The 23474-nt window shown below is 47.4% G+C and overlaps 1 protein-coding gene across 3 annotated transcripts in view; it reads right to left on the reverse strand.

Annotated features, from left to right (window-relative positions):
- The window catches only part of SNX9 (sorting nexin 9), a 453672-nt gene that overhangs the window by 326884 nt on the left and 103314 nt on the right, over nucleotides 1-23474 (reverse strand). The gene's annotated exons all lie outside the window — the stretch shown is intronic.

The raw sequence follows: 23474 nt of genomic DNA on the forward strand, positions 1-23474 counted from the left end.
TCTGAATGAATGAAATATTCTTATTAAATACTTTGTTCTTTACATTGTTGAATGTGCTGACAACGAAATCACACAAAAATTATCAATGGAAATCAAATTTATTAACCCATGGAGGTCTGGATTTGGAGTCACACTTAAAATTAAAGTGGAAAAACACACTACAGGCTGATCCAATTTTGATGTAATGTCCTTAAAACAAGTCAAAATGAGGCTCAGTAGTGTGTGTGGCCTCCACGTGCCTGTATGACCTCCCTACAACCCACACAAGTGGCTCGGGTAGTGCAGCTCATCCAGGATGGCACATCAATGCGAGCTGTGGCAAGAAGGTTTGCCGTGTCTGTCAGCGTAGTGTCCAGAGCATGGAGGCGCTACCAGGAGACAGGCCAGTACATCAGGAGACGTGGAGGAGCCGTAGGAGGGCAACAACCCAGCAGCAGGACCACTACCTCCGCCTTTGTGCAAGGAGGAACAGGAGGAGCACTGCCAGAGCCCTGCAAAATGACCTCCAGCAAGCCACAAATGTGCATGTGTCTACTCAAACGATCAGAAACAGACTCCATGAGGGTGGTATGAGGGCCCGACGTCCACAGGTGGGGGTTGTGCTTACAGTCCAACACCGTGCAGGACGTTTGGCAATTGACACATCGTGAAACACAGGTCTAAAAATGTGAGCGTACCAAAGATGGCGGTATAATAACTGCTGATACATTCGTTTTAAAATCAAAGATACAAGATGGATTCACCACTGCATGTTGCCTTGTTCAGCGTCCATCCATAAGCCACGCGTGGCTTATACACACATTAATATACTGTATATATGTGAGCTTATGTAACGCAGCCCCCAGCGTTATATTAATAATTAAGTGATCCGAGTGGAGTTTGAACTAGGGACTCTGAGCATGGTATGCCAGAGCTGTAACCCCTGGACATTTGACATATCTGTGTGCAGAGGACATCACTGTGGGAAGGGAATTTAACATTTAGGTTACAGAGCCTGCCCTTAACAAAACGGTTATCACAGATGTATAAGATCCTGTCCCTAACCGACTAGGAAACCGGATCCCAGATGTTGTCTTGTGTCCTGATAAAAGGAATACACCTGCCCCTTATGGGACTGGAACCTGGGTACTGTGGGCCACCACACTGAAGATGGGAGCTTAACCCGCTTTACTATGGCTCCTGCACTTGTCTCTACGGAGCTTAGCTCCGCCCCCACCAGCATGGCGCCTAAATTTAAAAATGCTTTTCTGCAATTAGCGCCCATCTGTTCAATGTAGAGTACCCAGAGGGGGTATTAAGGGAATCAGCCGCACCACCGGAGAACTGGTGCACATAGTGCGGGAGTGACAAATGTCACACAGACAGTGCGAGCTAGCAGGCAGGGCTGATGTAATACACATCCTGCACAGTCGCAGCAGGGTGGGCGGCATCAGTCCCGGTGGCTCCTGAAAGCTTCAGCACACCCGAGCGCTATGGTCTCCAGCGCTGCTGCCACTGACGGAGCTGCTGGGATGGGGCCACCGCCGCCAGCCCTACCTGATGGGACTGCGGCTAACAGTAATGAAAGGGTTACCTGCTCTACTACCATTGCAGCTCCCGCCGCGGGTCCTACCATCCGCTCTGTCATTCTCTGCAGCTCTCCACCGCCGCGGGCACCGCTGTTGGGTTTATGTAGCGGCTACTCACTGCTAATGTGGGAGGAAAAAAAGACAACTTCCCTGCCGCACCTGCTCCCCAGGTAGTGGGGACACGCCTCCGGAGAGTGCATCCTCTTGGGATTGATGCCCATATTACATAGCCGCCAATTTTGACCCGGGAACCCCTGCTAACAGAACCCCAGGCAATACTCATGTAACACTGCCTTCAACCATGCTGTGGCGAGCTGCTTGGGGCTCCATGTCAGCAGTGAACTGCTAGATGAGAGTCATCCAGGAACTGATGACCCTGCATCCGGAGACTCGGGCTCCAAATCCCGCAGGGTGGGACCGAGTCCCCCCGGCAGCTCCCTCGTAGCAGTCTGGCAGGGGCCAACTGCTAGACTGTTGTAGTTCTTGAATAGTGAAAAATAAAAATAAAATACAAAAGAAATCCCTGGAGCTCCAGAGGACGTGACCGGCTCTCCCGGTTACATTTCTAAAACTGGTCTGGGGAGGGGTATAGAGGGGGGAGGAGCCAGTCACACACATTGAAAATATTAAAGTGCCGGCTCGCCTGATCACCCCATCTATATCCCATGGTACTGAACTCCAGCGTCCCCTATGGATGATAGAGAAAGCACCAATTATCTGCAGCAGAACAAAACAGCCAATCAGAAGTGGATTGCTAGTGCCACAGTCCAGCTTTTCCAGGTTTATATGAATCGAAAAATGCATGTGTTCCACAATTGTGCAAATACATTCTTCCTTTACTTGCCAAATGTTCGAAAATCCCGTCCCACCCATCTTGGCTCAGACAAGCACAAGAGGTAGAGTCCTGCACATCTGAATATGTGTCTTCACACTGTCATGTGCGAATTCCTGCAAGATGCAGACGCTAAATCAGACCCAGAATCAGGAAGTCTGGACACAGTCCAGTTGTGGCTTTTCTAGGAAAACTTTTGCATATTGTTTTCTTGAGTCATTCTTACTTTTTTGTAGGAAATTATTATAGCCAGTTTAAATCACGTGCAGAGTTACCGTGAAGGGGTTTGAAAACAAGTAATATTGTGCAACACTATGCTTATTGCAAACCTACTCACACATTGCTACATATACAAACCATCTGTTTTGAAAACTGGGGATGGGGAAATTTAATTAGCTCAACCAATTAGCTTCTACCTCTAATTTTTCAAAGACAGCCTGTGAAATGGTAATTAGAAGCTGATTGGTTGGTACATTATCTATCTGCAAACTTTAATTAATCTTCCCCATGGTATCAAATGGTTGATTTTTGCAACCTTTAAATTATAGAAATATTATAGCTAACATCAGCAAATAAAAGTGTCTAGAGTGTTGGTTACGATATCCCGGCAGTGACCATTCCAACAGTCACAATCCCAGCAATTGCATACAGTCGGTCAAAATTCAGATGCATAAAATCCAGGCACATTTTGGTGAGCACTGCAACCCTAACACAGTCCTCCCGCAGCCTAACCCTTAACCATCCTCTTCAGTAGCCTGACCCTAACACAGCCCTCCCGCAGCCTAACCCTTAACCGTCCTCTTCAGTAGCCTGACCCTAACACAGTCCTCCCGCAGCCTAACCCTTAACCATCCTCTTCAGTAGCCTGACCCTAACACAGTCCTCCCGCAGCCTAACCCTTAACCATCCTCTTCAGTAGCCTGACCCTAACACAGTCCTCCCGCAGCCTAACCCTTAACCATCCTCTTCAGCAGCCTGACCCTAACACAGTCCTCCCGCAGCCTAACCCTTAACCATCCTCTTCAGTAGCCTGACCCTAACACAGTCCTCCCGCAGCCTAACCTCTAACCATCCTCTTCAGCAGCCTGACCCTAACACAGTCCTCCCGCAGCCTAACCCCTAACCATCCTCTTCAGCAGCCTGACCCTAATACAGTCCTCCCGCAGCCTAACCCCTAACCATCCTCTTCAGCAGCCTGACCCTAACAGTCTCCATCCGCAGCCTGACCCTAACCCTTCCCCTAGTGCCTAACCCTAATACAGTCAGGATTCATCAGGATTTTGGTCCCGATTCAGACCTGATAGTGAGCGATTATCAATTGACTGTGCATGCGTATGCACCGCAATGCGCACGCTCGTTGCCAAACAGGCATCGCCAAACAGCGACAGGCTGGTGCGAAAATTTAAATCGCACAGCTATTCACAAGCTGATTGACAGGAAGAGGCCGTTTGTGTGTGGCCATTTTCTGGGAGTGTCAGGGAAAACGCAGCTATTCCCAAGCGTTTTCAGGGAGGGTGTGTGACGTCAGCACTGAACCCGTTCAGCCTGTTCTCATCGCACTGTAGGAGTAAGTGCTGGGCTGCGTACAGACTGCACACAGTAGTAAAATTATTCGATGGTGAGTGTGGTGCGAACGGATTTGCAGCTGTCTGCTGACTGAGGGACATTTGTAGCACGGCGTACACATTCGATCACACACTTGCAAGGGCAAATTTACACACCCCTTGGGTGGCGACTATCTGAACGCAGGACAGCAAAATTAGCAGCCCAGCGATCAGGTCTGAATTAGGCCCTTTGACGGGATTGTGACAGCAGTGATCCTGATTACATTTCCTTTTAACCCCTTTACTCCTTTGATAGAAAATTACAGTAAATTCTGGCCAATTAAGACAGATCAGGGGTACTGCACTGTAAGGATTTTTCCCTTCTTCTCACCTACGTTGGAGGTGAAAAATGACAAACGCATTACCTCCCTTTGAGGCCTATGTTAACTTGGATTTCTAGTTCAATAGTTTTCAACACACATTAAGCAGTTTTTGATCAACTTGCGCCTAACTGAATCTGCCCTAAAGCCTTTGTTGACTAACCCGATGATCAGAGCATTGTGACTCTGGATTTCTTTAAATACTGTTAAAGTCGAAAAATATTGCAATACACACATCACGTACAAACTACACACAGATGGCCTCCGTGTGCGTACTTATTCTGCTGTGCGTGCACACATCCGCAATTTGCGTATGGTCGCTCCCGCGGTCCTGTGCATTAGAGCGTGGTATGAGTATTTACGGTAGAGTTTGTGAACGCATGGAAAGCTATTAAAACACATTACATATTTAATCCAAATAGTGCACAATGTACACATAGTCTCCCTGCACCACATCAGTAAGTAATAACAGTTTAAATGGTAACAGAACAAAGGGATTCACCTTTACAGGATAGGAGGGGACAGAACAAGGTTATAAGGTGGTGTTTGGTATCCAGCTGTAGGGTATTGTAAGGGTAATATTCCGGTGTTAGTTTGAATAAGATCGCATGTTCCTGCGAATAGTTATGTGCAGGAGCAGAATAGAGAAATAAACTGTATTTACTGTACATTATGTATGCGGCGGGAATCCAGAGGAGACCACCCACAAGAGCAGTTGGAACAGACATCACCCACCTATTCAAACCGATCTATGACCTCTCCTGTACTGTAAATGACCATCCCTGTGTCCAATGGACAAAGAGATTACAGTATCCATTGTGTTAGGTTTTGGAAGAATTGTATAAAGAGAGCCTGCTGCAGGCCTGGTCAGACACAAGACTCACAAAGTTATCTATCAGATGACTGAGGACCAGACTGGGTAGCGCAGCGAATCCAATCACGTATGTACCATTGACTGTAGCCATTATTCTGTTATACTGTATTGTATTGCAATACATATATATATATATATATATATATATTGTAACCCCCTTTCAGTAATAATACGGAACCCAGCATCTTAAATAGCATACCGGTGTTGTGTCTTCCTTTCCCTGCTAAGGTTTAGAGTGTAATACTATCGCATGCATAGCTGTTAAGGGTTTGCGGTGTATCTCTGGGTGTGTACACGCTGTGTGTACTTTGTACCGTCAGCGCGGCGTTTGTACGCAAAGTTCCATACACGGAACGGGACTCTTTACGCTAATAGCGTTAAAGGTACGTAGAGTGTGTATTTAGTATAGCGGCCACAGCGGCTCCATGGTAAAGTGTATTTAAAGTGTGTTTAAGGTATAGCTTTTTCATTCCTGTATATAAATCAGCATTATCCATTGGGGGCTCCGTCAGGGATTCCACATACTCACAGCCTAACAGGTCACAGCAGACTTAATCTATCAGCAAAAGGGTGAACAGAAAGAATCCTACGTAACCTTTTCTTGGTCGGTGGATACACTAAAAACCCTTCTGTGTGCGGATTAGATGACGTCTGCTCTGTATGGTTTGGATGCTGGTAGAACCCGTAAAGTAAACAGGAAAAAAGCTATTTTAAAATCTGTGAATTTTTTTGGGCGCCAAAAGCGTACACAACAAAAGGCACCCTTTTATACTCTCTCACATTGTTGCCACAAAACTCAAATTGTTAGATTCATTTAGATCTGTGTGAAACCAGTTACATTTTGTTGCTATGTAGTTAAGGTCAGCTCCCTTTGCTGCAGCTGGAAAGCCTGATGTCCACACGTCTGTGGAACTGTTTTGTGCCAGTTTCTACCTGCATTTGGTAATTACCCATTGCCCTACCTATACAGGATTTAGTCCACCATTGAATGCCATCATAATAATTGCTGTTTAATTACAGTGATAGAAAGTGGGGGGTTTTCAGCTAACCAGCATTTATTGTATTTCATAATTGAATTGTACAATGTGATTCTGTGATATTAAATTTGTTTTAATAGAAGGTACTGCACTATGTTCTTCTATATTTCCTCTTTTTTTTGGGTATACTGAGTCAAAAGAAGGAAATTGCATGAATACGAATCTATTGACCTCCACGCAGCGCTGGTTCAGTGGTATCCTATATGTTTGTTTTTGTCTATTTGGAAGTGGAGGGTGGAGAAACTCCTTTATAGTTTACCCGGATAGCAGCTGTGAGTAGCGCACTGTCACCCTTCTACCCTTGCATAGAGTAGTCAGGCCCCCTAGCGGAGGGATAAGTGAGGTCGTGTCCACAGGTAAGTACGGTACCATACATTATGCAGAGACAATAGCTCCCCACATTGTAGAATCAAACCAGAATGATGTAATTGAATTAAATCCTGTCAGGGTGATTGCAGTCCCCAATGGGAAGACTGACGCTCAGTCACTCCCATCAGGAACATTGCCATGCACTGTCCCTGGTCCCGAGCAGAGTTAAGGTCAATTATGTCAGAATTTCCCGATCCCAGAAAAGATCTAGTCGCATGCCAGAGGTTCATTAAAGAGTTAGGTAACGCCAACGAACCCACAAACAAACATTGGCGAACAGTGCTACGGGTATGTTTACCCTCAAATATTGACCCCGCAAAATTCATAACTGATTGTAAGTTAGACGCAGAAGTACCTCTCACTGATGAATACAATCAGGAGAATGTACGGCAAATCAATATGCAATTAGGAGTATTTCCCTACTGTGAAATCTTTTCCATAAGACAAAAGGAAGGTGAAATGGCATCCGAATATTTCCATCGAGCACTGCAGGAAATGTCTAGATACACTGGGATCGAGGACATAAAAGATAATGCGCATCACAGGGAGGTAGCTGTTACTGTATTAAAGGACAGGTTAAAAGAGGCATTAAGAGCAAGGGTACAGACCTCTCTACCAAACTGGAGAGGTATCTCGGTGGCTGCATTGAGAGAGTCCGCTATCGAGCACGACAGGAACATCAGTAAGCACAGGGAGTCTCAGGGGGAAAAGCTGATGACAGTGAGTATAGACGCACTTACCAAAAAGCCATATCAGCCGAAACCCCAGACCCCTGATGGTAAGTCACGTATAGTAACATGCTATGCTTGTCACCAGGTGGGACATTACTCGAGGGAATGTAAGATTAAAGGTACACATAATGTATAGCGACCCCCTAGACCAGGATATGAACCACACTACAATGCACATAATTCAGAACAGGGACCACTTAGGAGAAATTACAAGCCACATGCAGGGGAAACAAGGAGGTACCCACCAAGGAGAGACTGGCAGGCCTCCGAAAATGCTCAGTTACCCCCCTCACATATTGTAGCTGCCAATGCGTTGCGGGAGGGTCTCAACACACAATAGGGGTTGGGCCACACCTGTAGTCTGCAGCCAGTGAAGTTGATTGCTAGCCTTGGTAGTGAACCTGAGGTAACGGTTGATGTAGCTGGTGTACCATTACCCTTTCTTGTAGATACAGGGGCGGCCAGGTCAGTGTTAAATTCAACGATAGGTATAAAAACCACGGGTAAAACAATTTCGGCAATGGGAGTAACAGGAACTGTGCAACAATACCCTTTGAGTAGACCGGCAGAGATTACGATAGGGCCTTTGCAAACCAAACATTCTTTTCTGCTGGCTGCATCGGCTCCGACTAATCTACTCGGCAGAGATTTATTGAGTAAAATGCGATGTGTCATATGCTGTACTCCTGAGGGTGTCTTCTTGGATATACCTGGGAACCACGCTCAAGAAGTACAAGATATATTAGAGACCCCTCAAAGGCTAATGTCGCATTATACTGTTATAGACAAGTGTCAATCAAAGGTAGAGGAAATGATCTCACAAATACCGGGTTCCCTTTGGACCAAAGATGGACAAGACCCTGGATTGATGGCAAATGTAGCTCCAGTAGTAGTACAAGTAAAAGATGGTAGGATAGCTCCAAAAATCCCTCAGTATCCTCTGAAGCCAGAGGTAGAATTAGGAGTGTACCCTGTCATAGAGCGGCTGATACAGCAGGGCATCCTAGTCAGGACGTCCAGCACCGCCAATAGTCCCATCTTCCCTGTGAAAAAGAGTGGGGGTAGGGGTTACAGGCTAGTGCAGGATCTAAGGGGGATAAACAAGATAGTTGAGAGCCAATTCCCCGTAGTGCCCAATCCAGCAGTCATCCTCATGCAAATTCCCTCTACGGCAAAATTTTTCACTGTCATTGACCTCTGTTCTGCTTTCTTTTCTGTCCCTCTTCACCCTGACAGCCAATACCTTTTTGCTTTTACATACAGGGGAGTACAGTACACCTGGACTCGTCTCCCCCAAGGTTTCATTGACAGCCCGAGTATTTTCTCTAAGGCCTTGCATGACTGTTTACAATCCTTTCAACCTGAGAGTGGATCAGTGCTAATACAGTATGTCGATGACTTATTGTTATGTTCTGACTCACTCGAATCGTCCTTGAAAGACACGAAACAGCTTCTGTTTCATCTAACCCAAACGGAACACAAGGTTTCAAAGGATAAGTTGCAGTTGTGCAAGACCAGGGTAAAATATTTGGAACATTGCTTGACCCAAGGACTTAGACACCTCACCGCTGATAGAATACAGGCGATTCGCGACATGACTCTGCCACAAACGCAACAACAGATCCGCACTTTCCTTGGAATGTGTGGGTACTGTCGAAACTGGATTCCAGAGTTCTCTATACTGGCTTTACCTTTGCAAGAAATGGTCTCTTCAAACATACCAGAACGGGTCGCGCACACAGATGAGTCTGAACTGGCATTTGAGAGACTCAAACAGTGCCTATCACAGGCACCTGCATTAGGTATGCCAGATTATGAGAAGCCCTTTGAATTGTACGGTACAGAAAGTGCAGGGTGCGCGGCAGACGTTTTAACTCAGAGACATGGTGATGCCAGCAGACCGGTAGCATACTACAGTGCACAGTTGGACACTGTAGCGCGGTCTCTCCCCACTTGCTTGCGAAGTGTTGCAGCAATAGCTTTGCTGGTAAGTAAAAGCGAGGACGTAGTGTTAGGACATGACCTGACCATTCATACACCTCATGCAGTATCAGCCTTACTGAACTCAGCCCAAACCAGACATGTCTCATCTGCTCGGTTTACAAAGTGGGAATTATCACTGATGGCCCCGGTTTTACATCACCATTAAGAGATGCAGCTCACTAAATCCTGCAACTTACTTGCCAAGTGTGCCTGGACAGGCACAAAGGGTGGAGGATGAGAATAATGGTGAAGGAGGATTTAGTGTAGATACTGATACGCATGATTGTATGGAATACCTGAATCAGACTTTCACAGCGAGACCTGACATCAGTGACAACCCACTGGAAGGAGTAGACTTTACCTTCTACACTGACGGTAGTTGCCACAGACAGACAGAATCGGGAGACTTGTGTACTGGATATGCAGTTGTAGACAACAGAGGTATCATAGAAGCTGAACCCCTGGGCCCACCGCACTCAGCACAAGTTGCTGAGTTGGTCGCCCTAACCAGAGCGTGTGAATTGGCCAAGGGTAAGTCAGCTAATATATACACAGATTCTAGGTACGCCTTTGGAGTAGTGCATGATTTCGGGGCCCTATGGCGCCTCAGAAACTTCATGACGGCAGCTGGCACACTTGTAGCGCATGCGTCCCACATAAAAAGACTTCTAACAGCGATACAGGAACCAGACAGAGTGGCTGTTATCAAGTGCAAAGCACATACTTACAACCAAGACCCAATTTCACTTGGTAACAGCCATGCAGACGAAGCTGCTAAATCAGCAGCCAGCACCCCCATACAAACGAACATCACATCACTGATGACATTTAACACGATCAACACACAACAATTAATTGAAATGCAAGATTTGTGTTCTTTACAGGAAAAGGCAGTCTGGAGGTAAAAGGGGTATGGCCAGGAATCCTCAGGACTATGGACAGGTGGACAAGGTAAGCCGGTGGCCCCCAGAGCATATCTTCCAAGCTTAGCTGAGGCGGCACACGGTCTGACTCATCTGGGCAAAGAGGGTATGTGCAAGCTGGTAAGAGCCTACTGGTGTGCGCCAGGATTCTCTTCTCATGCAGGTAAGAGAGCAATGACATGTTTTACTTGCTTGAGAAAGAATACTGGAAAGTCAATACCAACAGAGCCATCCCATATCCCTCCGACAGACGGACCTTTTCAAGTAATACAAATCGATTTCATACAGTTACCACACTATGTGTTAGTTTGTATTGATGTATTTTCCAACTGGGTAGAAAAGTTCCCTGCTGCCACAAATACTGCTACGTTCACTGCAAAGAAAATTGTGCAGGAATATGTGTGTAGATATGGTATCCCTAGAATAACTGAAAGTGACAGAGGTACCCATTTTACAGGTGAAGTCTTTCAGGTCATGTGCAAACTGAAGGGAATTAATAGCAAGCTGCATACTCCGTACCGTCCACAGGCGAGTGCAAAGGTGGAGAGAGTGAACAGCACTATTAAGAACAAGCTGAGCAAATTAATGGTTGAAACTGGATTGTTGTGGCCAGAAGCTTTGCCACTAGTGTTGTACAGCATCAGAACCATTCCCAGGTCTCCCCTTAACCTATCACCCTTCGAAATTCTTTTTGGTCGACAACCTCATGTAATGATAGACCCCCAGGATGATTTGAAATGTAATAATGAAGTGACTGTGAAATATTTGGTTAAGATGAGCCAGCAGCTGAGAAATCAACAAAGAAATTTAAAGCTGGTGATTCCTGACCTACCGAACAGTAATTGTTATGACATTGAGCCTGGGGATTATGTGATGATTCGAAATTTCTTACGCTCAGGTTGCCTCATAGACAGGTGGGAAGGACCATATCAAGTCTTGTTAACCAGCACGACAGCATTGAATGTCGCCGAAAGAGAGACTTGGGTCCACTCGTCCCACTGCAAGAAGGTCGCTGACCCGGAGAGAACTCGTGACAAAGAGCAGAGTGTAGAGAATCTCGTATCACTGGAGTGTCTGTTCCGGGAAAGTTGAGAGGCAGGACTGTTGAAGGGCATCCGAGCACAGAGAGTAACAAGACCTAGAACGGTTGTCGTACCACTTTCTTTTTTCACCTCCCCCTGCATTTTTCCTTTCTTTTCTCCTTCTTATTTTCCTCCTTTCCCCTGACGAAATGGATTGATCACAAGAGACTGCGTTTCGGGTTCTGTTAGTAATTTTGGTTTTGATAAGGACAGTTTGTTTTGGTGAGGGTCCCAGAGAGGTTGAGCAGGGATCTGGAATGGGTTCTGATGGCAAGTATGAATTTGTAGGATCTCAGGATCAGCACATCACTTTAGTAAAGGCTGGCATCAGTAAGCGCTCTGGTAGTCAAAGAGCTCGGAGGCACTGTGAGGGGTTATTGTCTGATGAATATTGTATTTGTAGGAATTGTGAGAATATAGTAGAGGATGGGTGCATCCAGAGATGTCAGTCCAACCTTAATATCAACATGGACCGTCATCCGTTGAGTGATTACCACTCACTAGTGGGTAAGGTCTTAAACCAGACAGAATGCTGGGTGTGTTCACAGGTACCTCAAGGTCAGAGCAAGTCAGGATTAGTACCATACCCTTTAGCAATAGATGAGGTACTCGAATTACGGGGTGGGAGACCGGTGGACAATAAATTCAATATCTCTAGGCCCCCTAGCTTGAAGCTCCACCAGTATCATGTAGACAGGTCCTTAGTATGTTTTAATATTTCCAATTACCGAAAACCGGGAAATTGGGAAGTGACGTGGAATAACCAGACAATGACCTTTTCACACAGAGCTGATAGAATACCCATAGACTCTGAACTTGTACGCCAAATAGCCAACAGTGGGAGGTATTTTTGGTATAGGTATACTTGTGGAAGCAAGAACATGTGGGTTGGAAAAGTATCGCCAGGGTATTGTGCTCATATCGTCCAGCCCGATACTTGTACTGAGCAGATGGGAGAACTAGGGATTGGTTTCTTTACTTGGGAAATTTGTAATATGGTGATGTTATATTTTGCCCCCTATGTTCTCCCAGATGATGCCTATTTCATATGTGGGAGGAAGGCGTACAAGTGGCTTGCCCCGAGCTCAGAGGGATTGTGTTATATTGGGAGAGTACTGCCAGAGGTCATGACCATGACCCATGATAAGATGAAAGACGTTCCCCGCAGTGCTCAGGCTCCTTATACTCATACTCACTATGAACAAATCATCAAGAGACACCTCATAGATAGGGCAGAGCACGCTGCCTCTTATTTGATCCACGAATCCACCGGGATTCAATTCCTTCTCGCATTAGACATCACCCGTACTGCCAGAGGAATTATAAAATTATAGGTATATCCATGCGCTAGCGAACTTGATAGATAATATCACTGAGATGTATGACGACACCTTCAGGTATACGGAAAGGGAGTTACAAGCTTACAAGAAGGAACTGATTCAGCACAGAATGGTCCTTAATTATGTCACAGCCGTGACAGGTGGGTACTGTGTTACTCTGGCAACTCAATATGGTGTGAAGTGCTGTACATATATTACGAACAGCACTGACGACCCCCCGGAGATTATCGATCAAAAGATGGACGATATCTTGCAGTTGAAGTGGGAGTTCAGGAGGAAGCACAACCTTACCTTAGCGACTGTGAGTAATGAACTGACCGGCTGGGTCTCATGGTTGAACCCACGCAAATGGTTCTAAGGTTTAGGAGAGTGGGCTCAGAATGTTATTATGAGTGTGGGGAAGTTTCTCCTTTGTATCCTGGGAGTCGTCATAATTATTGGTTCGATATTTAGATGTGTTCGAATTCTAATGCGGCGCAAGTACGGCACAAATCTGATGAGTCTAAGGAGCGAGTGCGCTGTTATAGCAGCAGATTTAATTTATGACCCATCCATAGAGACAGTGTTATGATAAGGATTGCAAATGAATTCCATGGCCTGTTTCTTTCACCCGCTTTTCTTTTGTTTCCCCCTCTGCCCAGATACACCCATCCGCAACAGACGTCAGCCCTACCCAAAATGTTTATGTGAATGTATTTTCATATATGTGTCTTATCTTCATCTCTGCAACCTCCAGTTAACGGCACACATAGTCGACAGGTGATATCCACATATACTAGCACTAACATATGTTTCCCCCTCCATGTATCAACTAAATGTGCACCCCATTTGTTGGAACAAGAAGCCGAAAAGAGCTGGGCAGTGTTTGTTGGCCCATTTACAGACCCTTAATACGGGATGAGAAGGATTTAATGTATACTTCGCAATACCTCGAAGCTTATTACATATACGGCACGATGATACATGCCCCTTAGACATGGATTCATACATACATGCTTTTTACTATCCCACTAGGTCATATATTTCCCACCTACAACTCTCCCCCGACCATCCAAACTTCTGTAGATATTTTTCTGTTTATTGATTAGATAGTGGCAGTTATTGGTGACTGCCAGAGGGTGGACTGTCAAAGTCGAAAATATTGCAGTACACAGATGGCCTCCGTGCGCGTACTTATTCTGCTGTGCGTGCACATATCCGCAATTTGCGTATGGTCGCTCCCGCGGTCCTGCGCATTAGAGCGTGGTATGAGTATTTACGGTAGAGTTTGTGAACGCATGGAAAGCTATTAAAACACATTACATATTTAATCCAAATAGTGCACAATATACACATAGTCTCCCTGCACCACATCAGTAAGTTGCAACAGTTTAAATGGTAACAGAACAAAGGGATTCACCTTTACAGGATAGGAGGGGACAGAACAAGGTTATAAGGTGGTGTTTGGTATCCAGCTGTAGGGTATTGTAAGGGTAATAATAAGATTTTACTCATGGTAAATCTATTTCTCGTAGTTCGTAGTGGATGCTGGGACTCCGTAAGGACCATGGGGATTAGTGGCTCCGCAGGAGACTGGGCACAACTAAAGAAAGCTTTAGGACTACCTGGTGTGCACTGGCTCCTCCCACTAAGACCCTCCTCCAGACCTCAGTTAGGATACTGTGCCCGGAAGAGCGGACACAATAAGGAAGGATTTTGAATCCCGGGTAAGACTCATACCAGCCACACCAATCACACCGTATAACTCGTGATACTATACCCAGTTAACAGTATGAAATATAACTGAGCCTCTCAACAGATGGCTCAACAATAACCCTTTAGTTAGGCAACAACTATAAACAAGTATTGCAGACAATCCGCACTTGGGATGGGCGCCCAGCATCCACTACGGACTACGAGAAATAGATTTACCGGTGAGTAAAATCTTATTTTCGCTGACGTCCTAAGTGGATGCTGGGACTCCGTAAGGACCATGGGGATTATACCAAAGCTCCCAAACGGGCGGGAGAGTGCGGATGACTCTGCAGCACCGAATGAGCAAACTCTAGGTCCTCCTCAGCCAGGGTATCAAACTTGTAGACTCTTACAAAAATGTTTTAACCCGACCAAGTAACAGCTCGGCAAAGTTGTAAAGCCGAGACCCCTCGGGCAGCCGCCCAAGAAGAGCCCACTTTCCTCGTGGAATGGGCTTTTACAGATTTAGGGTGCGGCAGTCCAGCCGCAGAATGTGCAAGTTGAATCGTGCTACAGATCCAGCGAGCAATCGTCTGCTTAGAAGCAGGAGCACCCAGCTTGTTGGGTGCATACAGAAGAAATAGCGAGTCAGTTTTCCTGACTCCAGCTGTCCTGGAAACATATACTTTTCAGGGCCCTGACTACGTCCAGTAACTTGGAATCCTCCAAGTCCCAAGTAGCCGCAGGCACCACAATAGGTTGGTTCACATGAAAAACTGATACCACCTTAGGAAGGAATTGGGAACGAGTCCTCAATTCCGCCTTATCCATATAAAATACAGATAAGGGCTTTTGTATGACAAAGCCGCCAATTCTGATACACGCCTGGCCGACGCCAAGGCCCACAGAATGACCACTTTCCACGTGAGGTATTATAGCTCCACGGATTTAAGTGGCTCAACCCAATGCGACTTCAGGAAATCCAACACCACAGTGAGATCCCACGGTGCCACTGGAGGCACAAACGGGGGCTGACTATGCAGCACTCCCTTAACAAAAGTCTGAACTTCAGGCAGTGAAGCCAGTTCAATTTTGGAAGAAAATCGATAGAGCCGAAATCTGGACCTTAATGGAACCCAATTTTAGGCCCATAGTCACCTCTGACTGTAGGAAGTGCAGAAATCGACCTAGCTGAAATTTCTCCTTTGGGGCCTTCCTGGCCTCACAGTACGCAACATATTTCCGCCATATGCGGTGATAATGGTTTGCGTTTACTTCTTTCTTAGCTTTAAATAGCGTAGGGATCACTTCCTCCGGAATTCCCTTTTCCTTCAGGATCCGGCGTTCAACCGCCATGCCGTCAAACGCAGCCGCGGTATGTCTTGGAACAGACAGGCCCCCTGCTGCAGCAGGTTCTGTCTGAGCGGCAGAAGCCATGGGTCCTCTGAGATCATTTCTTGGAGTTCTGGTTACCAAGCTCTTCTTGGCCAACCCGGAACAATGAGTATAGTTCTTACTCCTCTCCTTCTTATTATTCTCATTACCCTGGGTAAGAGAGGCAGAGAAGGGAACACATACGGAGTTACCAGAGCGTCCACAGCTATCGCCTGAGGGTCCTTGACCTGGCGCAATATCTTTGTAACTTTTAGTTGAGGCGGGACGCCATCATGTCCACCTGTGGCCTTTCCCAACGGTGTACAATCATTTGGAAGACTTCTGGATGAAGTCCCCACTCTCCCGGGTGGAGGTCGTGTCTTCTGAGAAAGTCTGCTTCTCAGTTGTCCACTCCGGGAATGAACACTGCTGACAGTGCTAACACATGATTTTCCGCCCATCGGAGAATCCTTGTGGCTTCTGCCATCGCCATCCTGCTTCTTGTGCCGCCCTGTCGGTTTACATGAGCGACCGCCGTGATGTTGTCTGACTTGATCAGCACCGGCCGGTGTTGAAGCAGGGGTCTAGCCTGACTTAGGGCATTGTAAATGGCCCTTAGTTCCAGAATATTTATGTGTAGGGAACTCTCCTGACTTTTCCATAGCCTTGGAAGTTTCTTCCCTGTGTGACTGCCCCCCAGCCTCGAAGGCTGGCATCCGTGGTCACCAGGACCCAGTCCTGTATGCCGAATCTGCGCCCCCCTAGAAGATGAGCACTCTGCAGCCACCACAACAGCGAAACCCTGGCCCTTGGAGACAGGGTTATCCGCCGTTGCATCTGAAGATGCGACCCGGACCACTTGTCCAACAGATCCCACTGGAAAATCCTTGCATGGGACCTGGCGAATGGAATTTCTTTGTAAGAAGCTACCATCTTTCCCAAGGCTCGCGTGCATTGATGCACCGACACCTGTATACGTATTAGGAGGTCTCTGTCTAGAGACGACAACTCCTTGGACTTCTCCTCCGGGAGAAACCCTTTTTATCCTGTTCTGTGTCAGAACCATACCCAGGAACAGTAGACGCGTCGTAGGAACCAGCTGCGACTTTGGAATATTCAGAATCCAGCCGTGCTGTTGTAGCACTTCCCGAGATAGTGCTACTCCGACGAACAACTGCTCCCTGGACCTCGCCTTTATAAGGAGATCGTCCAAGTACGGGATAATTATTTCGGCCATTACCTTGGTAAATACCTCGGTGCCGGGGACAGACCAACGGCAACGTCTGGAATTGGTAATGACAATCCTGTACCACAATTTTGAGGTACTCCTGGTGAAGAGGGTAAATAGGGACATGCAGGTAAGCATCTTTGATGTCCAGTGATACCATGAAATTCTCCAGGCTTGCAATAATCGCCCTGAGCGATTCCATTTTGAACTTGAACCTTCGTATATAATTGTTCAAGGCTTTCAATTTTAGAATGGGTCTCACCGAACCGTCTGGTTTCGGTACCACCACATTTTGGAATAGTAACCCCGGCCTTGTTGAAGGAGGGGTACCTTGATTTCACCTGCTGGAAGTACAGCTTGTGAATTGCCGCCAGTACTACCTTTTTCCGAGGGCAGCAGGCAAGGCTGATGTGAGGTAACGGCGAGGGGGAGTCGCCTCGAACTCCAGCCTGTATCCCTGTGATACCATTTGCAGAACCTAGGGATCCACCTGTGGGCAAGCCCACTGGTCCCTGAAATTCCCGAGACGCGCCCCTACCGCACCTGTCTCCACCTGTGGAGCCCCAGCGTCATGCGGTGGACTCAGAGGAAGCGGGGGAAGATTTTTGATCCTGGGAACTGGCTGCTGGTGCAGCTTTTTCCTTCTTCCCTTGTCTCTGTGCAGAAAGGAAGCGCCTTTGACCCGCTTGCTTTTCTGAAGCCGAAAGGACTGTACCTGAAAATACGGTGCTTTCTTAGGCTGTGAGGAAACCTGAGGTAAAAAAATTTCTTCCCAGCTGTTGCTGTGGATACGAGGTCCCAGAGACCATCCCCAAACAATTCCTCACCCTTATAAGGCAGAATCTCCATGTGCCTTTTACAGGCAGCATCACCTGTCCACTGCCGGGTTTTTAATACCCTCCTGGCAGAATGGACATTGCATTAATTCTGGATGCCAGCCGGCAAATATCCCTCTGTGCATCCTTTATATATAAGACGACGTCTTTAATATGCTCTATGTTAGCAAAATATTATCCCTGTCTTAGAGTATTAATATTATCTGACAGGGTATCAGACCACGCTGCAGCAGCACTATTTATGCTGAGGCAATTGCAGGTCTCAGTATATAACCTGAGTGTGTATATACAGACTTCAGGATAGCCTCCTGCTTTTTATCAGCAGGCTCCTTCAAGGTGGCCGTATCCTAAGACGGCAGTGCCACCTTTTTTGACAAACGTGTGAGCGCCTTATCCACCCTAAGGGATATCTCCCAACGTGACCTGTCCTCTGGCGGGAAAGGGTACGCCATCAGTAACTTTTTAGAAATTACCAGTTTCTTATCGGGGGAACCCACGCTTCTTTACACACTTCATTCATTCATCTGATGGGGGAACAAAACACTGGCTGCTTTTTCTCCCCAAAACTAAAACCCCTTTTATGTGGTACTTGGGTTCATGTCAGAAATGCGTAACACATTTTTCATTGCCGAGATCATGTAACGGATGTTCCTAGTGGATTGTGTATATGTCTCAACCTCGTCGACACTGGAGTCAGACTCCGTGTCGACATCTGTGTCTGCCATCTGAGGTAACGGGCGTTTTTTGAGCCCCTGATGGCCTTTAAGACGCCTGGGCAGGCGCGGGCTGAGAAGCCGGCTGTCCCACAGCTGTTACGTCATCCAGCCTTTTATGTAAGGAGTTGACATTGTCGGTTAATACCTTCCACCTATCCATCCACTCTGGTGTCGGCCCCACAGGGGACGACATCCCATTTATCGGCCTCTGCTCCGCCTCCACGTAACCTTCCTCATCCAACATGTCGACACAGCCGTACCGACACACCGCACACACACAGGGAATGCTCTGACTGAGGACAGGACCCCACAAAGTCCTTTGGGGAGACAGAGAGAGAGTATGCCAGCACACACCAGAGCGCTATATAATGCAGGGATTAACACTATAACTGAGTGATTTTTCCCCCAATAGCTGCTTGCCCCCCCTCTCTTTTTAACCCTTTGAGCCTGAAAACTACAGGGGAGAGCCTGGGGAGCTGTCTTCCAGCTGCACTGTGAAGAAAAAATGGCGCCAGTGTGCTGAGGGAGAAGCCCCGCCCCTTTTTCGGCTGACTTTTCTCCCGCTTTTTTATGGATTCTGGCAGGGGTAATTTATCACATATATAGCCCTGGGACTATATATTGTGATGATTTGCCAGCCAAGGTGTCTTATATTGCCCTCAGGGCGCCCCCCCCCAGCGCCCTGCACCCATCAGTGACCGGAGTGTGAGGTGTACGTGAGGAGCAATGGCGCACAGCTGCAGTGCTGTGCGCTACCTTGGTGAAGACCGAAGTCTTCTGCCGCCGATTTTCCGGACTCTTCGTGCTTCTGGCTCTGTAAGGGGGACGGCGGCGCGGCTCCGGGAACGAACACCAAGGTCGGGTCCTGCGGTCGATCCCTCTGGAGCTAATGGTGTCCAGTAGCCTAAGAAGCCCAAACTACCACCTGTTAGGTAGGTTCGCTTCTTCTCCCCTTAGTCCCTCGCTGCAGTGAGTCTGTTGCCAGCAGATCTCACTGTAAAATAAAAAACCTAAATATACTTTCTTTCTAGGAGCTCAGGAGAGCCCCTAGTGTGCATCCAGCTCAGCCGGGCACAAGAATCTAACTGAGGTCTGGAGGAGGGTCTTAGTGGGAGGAGCCAGTGCACACCAGGTAGTCCTAAAGCTTTCTTTAGTTGTGCCCAGTCTCCTGCGGAGCCGCTAATCCCCATGGTCCTTACGGAGTCCCAGCATCCACTTAGGACGTCAGAGAAATTCCGGTGTTAGTTTGAATAAGATCGCATGTTCCTGCAAATAGTTATGTGCAGGAGCAGAATAGAGAAATAAACTGTATTTACTGTACATTATGTATGCGGCGGGAATCCAGAGGAGACCACCCACAAGAGCAGTTGGAACAGACATCGCCCACCTATTCAAACCGACCTATGACCTCTCCTGCACTGTAAATGACCATCCCTGTGTCCAATGGACAAAGAGATTACAGTATCCATTGTGTTAGGTTTTGGAAGAATTGTATAAAGAGAGCCTGCTGCAGGCCTGGTCAGACACAAGACTCACAAAGTTATCTATCAGATGACTGAGGACCAGACTGGGTAGCGCGGCGAATCCAATCACGTATGTACCATTGACTGTAGCCATTATTCTGTTAAATTGTATTGTATTGTAATTATATATATATATATATATATATATATATATATATATATATATATATATATTGTAACCACCTTTCAGTAATAATACGCTGTGGTGTCGGAATCCAGCATCTTAAATAGCAAACCGGTGTCGTGTCTTCCTTTCCCTGCTAAGGTTTAGAGTGTAATACTAATCGCATGCATAGCTGTTAAGGGTTTGCGGTGTATCTCTGGGTGTGTACACGCTGTGTGTACTTTGTACCGTCAGCGCGGCGTTTGTACGCAAAGTTCCGTACACGGAACGGGACTCTGTACGCTAATAGCGTAAAAGGTACGTAGAGTGTGTATTAAGTATAGTGGCCACAGCGGCTCCATGGTAAAGTGTATTTAAAGTGTGTTTAAGGTATAGCTTTTTCATTCCTGTATATAAATCAGCATTATCAATACAGACACACTTCACTTAACCCCATGTGACCTGTCATAATTCATACTTTACTCAAGACATAGGCATATTGACAGGACAAAATATACACCTATTCCCCTTCCCCTGCACTTACCCCCTCCTGATTCCACTGTCCTTCCTGAAGTTGCGCTTACCATCCCAAATCATTGTCCGTGCAAAACCAACCTACTTTACCCCAGGCCCAGCTCACCTCCTCTGCCCCAGGCCCAGCTCCACTCCTCTGTCCCAGGCCCAGCTCCACTCCTCTGCCCCAGGCCCAGCTCCACTCCTCTGCCCCAGGCCCAGCTCCACTCCTCTGCCCCAGGCCCACCTCCTTCCTCTGTCCCAGGCCCACCTCCTTCCTCTGTCCCAGGCCCAGCTCCACTCCTCTGTCCCAAGCCCAGCTCCACTCCTCTGCCCCAGGACCAGCTCACCTCCTTCCTCTGCCCCAGGCCCACCTCCTTCCTCTGTCCCAGGCCCACCTCCTTCCTCTGTCCCAGGCCCAGCTCCACTCCTCTGTCCCAAGCCCAGCCTACCTCCTCTGCCCCAGGACCAGCTCACCTCCTTCCTCTGCCCCAGGACCAGCTCACCTCCTTCCTCTGTCCTAGGCCCAGCTCACCTCCTTCCTCTGTCCTAGGCCCAGCTCACCTCCTCTGCCCCAACTCACCTCCTCTGCCCCAGGACCAGCTCACCTCCTCTGCCCCAGGACCAGCTCACCTCCTCTGCCCCAGGACCAGCTCACCTCCTCTGCCCCAGGACCAGCTCACCTCCTCTGCCCCAGGACCAGCTCACCTCCTTCCTCTGTCCTAGGCCCAGCTCACCTCCTCTGCCCCAGGCCCAGCTCACCTCCTCTGCCCCAGGCCCAGCTCACCTCCTCTGCCCCAGGACCAGCTCACCTCCTCTGCCCCAGGACCAGCTCACCTCCTCTGCCCCAGGACTAGCTCACCTCCTCTGCCCCAGGACCAGCTCACCTCCTTCCTCTGCCCAGGACAAGCTCACCTCCTCTGCCCCAGGACCAGCTCACCTCCTCTGCCCCAGGACCAGCTCACCTCCTCTGCCCCAGGACCAGCTCACCTCCTCTGCCCCAGGACCAGCTCACCTCCTCTGCCCCAGGACCAGCTCACCTCCTTCCTCTGCCCAGGACCAGCTCACCTCCTCTGCCCCAGGACCAGCTCACCTCCTCTGCCCCAGGACCAGCTCACCTCCTTCCTCTGCCCAGGACCAGCTCACCTCCTCTGCCCCAGGCCCAGCTCACCTCCTCTGCCCCAGGACTAGCTCACCTCCTCTGCCCCAGGACCAGCTCACCTCCTCTGCCCCAGGACCAGCTCACCTCCTTCCTCTGCCCAGGACCAGCTCACCTCCTTCCTCTGTCTCAGGCCCAGCTCACCTCCTCTGGCCCAGCTCACCTCCTCTGACCCAAGCCCAGCTCAGCTTCTCTGAATGCCACGGAACAACACTGAATGCCAACTAAACATATAGCACAAAGAATATAACGAACAAATGTGTGTAGACATAAACACATTTATATATTGCTATTATAGGTAGATCCTATAGGTTTGCTACATTTACACTAGCCGCGACCTTGGTGCAGGACATGAATTTGGACGGATCTCTGCATACGCTCACCACAGCACATTTATTCTACCCAGTTGTAAGTGATAAGTGATTGAGAAGCATTCAACTTAGAATCGCTAGTAAGTACTTTAAAATGTGTATTTATCCAGCAACGCTTATAAAATGACTAGATTATTACATCTTCAGGATTGCATGCAACGCATAATCTGCTCGTGCTCATGAATGTAGGGGTATCAATGGACTGTTCCTACTGATTCCCTGCCCCTCACCCCACCCCCCAACTCTAAGTGCAAATGCTAGTTACACATGAAATGTAATACAATTGTGTTTAACACACAATGCCACTGGTGTCTTTTTAACAAATACTTATCAAACTCTCACTATACTGCATTCACAAGGTGAAAAGTTAATTTCATTAATATAGGTCAACCATTCCATTCTACATAAAGATAAAAAACATTCTGGTAATAACAGACAATATTTTAACTTTGACTCAAGCAGGATGCAAAACGAAACTCTATTTGTAAGCTCACACATTAATAGACTTGAATTCAGCTGCACAGTAAATGTGCATACACACTTGCAGAGAAAATGAACAACGTTGCTCATTTTCACCCTTCCTGAGCGACGTTGTTCACTTTCTCGGCAAGTGTGTATGCAGCGGCTAACGATCGATGTGCGGACCTGCGGGTCGTTAACGACCCTCATTGTCGGCCGTGCATTCAGCTCAATTTGGACTATCGTCCAAAAGCTGCATGTACATCCCAGCCGCTGCGTGACGTCACTGAACGATATGGTTGTCATATCGTTCAGTGTATATGCACTACTGCCGACCGCCCTGGGCCGGGAAGGGAAACACTAGGCAACGTCACTCATAGAGCACACAGCTAAACTAAGATCACAACACAAACCACCTGCAGTGATCTTCTGTTTGGTCAACATATCGTGCTAATTCTGCCACAGAAACAGTTGCACACTCTGGAGTCTCGTTATGATTTGCCAGTGATCAGGCCGACAGAAAATCAGTAATTGCCACAATTTATTAAGAAAAGTTTCCTGCTCATCCTGTTGGGAGGTGGTAAGGTTGAACTAGAAGCCAGGGCCTATTATTCCAGCTTCATATTCATAAAAAATATAAAACACTGGTGAAATATAGCGAAAATATTTTTTGAATATATTTACCTTACGATTTTTTTAATAAAGATTTTTCTTCTGTACTGCCCTTTAGGAAGACAGTTGGCAGTTCTTGTTTAATTAAATAGGCAATAGCTGACCATTAAGCAGCCCTAACTCAGGTGACAAACATTCAGTTCAGAGCTTATTTCCGTTTATAAATATATCCCCAGTATTTGG

This window comes from Pseudophryne corroboree, chromosome 4, assembly GCF_028390025.1.
Source record: "Pseudophryne corroboree isolate aPseCor3 chromosome 4, aPseCor3.hap2, whole genome shotgun sequence".
Taxonomy (NCBI): domain Eukaryota; kingdom Metazoa; phylum Chordata; class Amphibia; order Anura; family Myobatrachidae; genus Pseudophryne; species Pseudophryne corroboree.